We start from the raw sequence: 2,177 nt of genomic DNA on the forward strand, positions 1-2,177 counted from the left end.
CGTTACCAATTGGAGATGGACGTGTTGGGTAAGGAAACGATGAATTCAAGGGCTTGAGGTCTAGCTCCAATACATAGCTATCCTTGTCACTAAAAAATACAAAGTTGTCATCATTTTCTTATCGAGATAAAAAGAAAAGTGAGTTTGTATTTGTGCACTTCTCATAGTATATGAAAAAGAGAGCACTAGTGGAAATCAAATTGTGTTGTCCCATCATTCAACCTAACAGAAAATGTATATATTCGGTTGTTGACTATAATGGAAATCAAATGTAAAACCCACTCAACTTGATCTTTACATGACATAGTCGTAACGTACTATTACAATAGAAGCATGCTAACTCATAAACAAGAGATGATAAAAAAGAATAATGGAACATTATTTCCTGCCACATAATTGGCATGAATAAAATTTCCACAGAATTCATCCAAAAAATGAGAATAACTTATGGAAAAAGAACATATCATTAGTGTTTTGTACCCTCTTTAACACATATAGCCTAGGGAAGTAGAGGAGGCCAAATGTAGCAGCATTCCAATTGCGTGGGATATAAAAACAAAAATATGGAAAAACACACTTGCCAATTCACGAAATCTCACTCTAAATAATAGAACATGTTGAGGATATAATGATGAAAATAGATAATTTATTAAGATCAAGCCCCTTATTGGTCATCAATTAGTAAGGAGGTTGGTAATTTTTACTCGTAAAAAATAAGTATCATAATTAGTGTAATGACTTTGTGAATATTTTTGTGAATTTTTTTCCATCTATATTATGCCATCCTTGCAGGAGAGAGTGATGAAAGTTCTCCAGGTTTGGTCAGACTAGTTTCTCCTTTCATATGCTTATGTGAATGGATAGAGAGCTACCTTTCTTCGGTTTGGAAATTCAGGTGTCCCTCCCTTTCATTCAATATGTGGAGATGCCCCACCATTGAAGGAACTTGATAGTTATAAATATAATCTTACAGACATAACATACGGATTTGGTCCAAATCAAGATGTTTCTATGGTGATTGGAGAGGGAGAAACAACTCGAGAATTGTTTAGTATTCCTCTTGTGGAGCTTGAAATATAGTGTAGGAAAAATGGTTTATCTATTTGTGGTGGTAGGGAGGTAATGTTTTTCCGATTGCTTAGCTTAGAAGAAGAAGAGAAGCATAAGAACCAAGATCAAGATGAGGATTTCAGGTATGGGTATAACTTTACAGTCATAGGGAAGCATGCAAGAGAAAATTATCCTTATATACAATTGGTAGGGGGGAGGTGGAGCATGGGTGAAGAAAGAAAAGCCATACTTTCTGATGATAAGGACTATATATCATTATCATCATCTAGGAAAATGTTTCAGGAAGAATCATCTTTACGATCACAGGTTGAGGAATGTGAATCAATGGATGCCTCTTGCAGGGGAACTTTACCAAAAAATGTTGGTGTGGTGATGGTAGTGTCACGTGATGTGCCCCCAAAAGTTCAAAATATTATAGGCAATGTCAAGGAAAATTTCTTTCTCTACTCAACTCATATTTCACCCCATCCATGTTTTGATATACCAATTATCAAGATCATGTAATGATATTTTCTTTCATGAAAGAGTCCAAGGGCTAACAATTTAAGGATATGATCAATTTTAAAAAAAAATGGGCAATCTTGTCTGAATTGCAAGGACTTGGGTATCAAACTTGCTGCTGAGACAATGTTATTCACATGTCAAAATTTTGAGTATGACTTGGGGTTGAGTTTGAATGAGAGGATTTTGCTTAATACTGTTTAGTCAAGGAAAAGAACCAAATTTAGAGTCCATTTGAATTATGATTCATGAAGCATAGTAATAGAGTTGGTGAGCTTAATAGGGCCCATACTTATCGTGATGTGTTACATTCGAATGGAATGAATGCGTGAATTTCAAAAGGCTAAGATGTTATATAAATCATGGGAAATTTTGACCAAATATATAACCCAAACCTCACACTTGAGATATGATATAAATCTTGGGAAATTTTAACCAAATACATAACCGAAACCTTAAACCTAGTAGTGTGAAATCCACTGTTTGAAGTGTGGCTATTGAAGACAAATTCCTTAAATACTTTTAAAAATTAACATACAAATAATTTATAAAAGCATCGAATTTCGTTGTCAATCAAATGTCAAACCGAATAACAATTAAAGAGA

This window comes from Pinus tabuliformis, chromosome 5_2 (assembly GCF_031772625.1).
Source record: "Pinus tabuliformis cultivar Carrire ecotype Pingquan chromosome 5_2, CPIR1, whole genome shotgun sequence".
Taxonomy (NCBI): Eukaryota; Viridiplantae; Streptophyta; class Pinopsida; order Pinales; family Pinaceae; genus Pinus; species Pinus tabuliformis.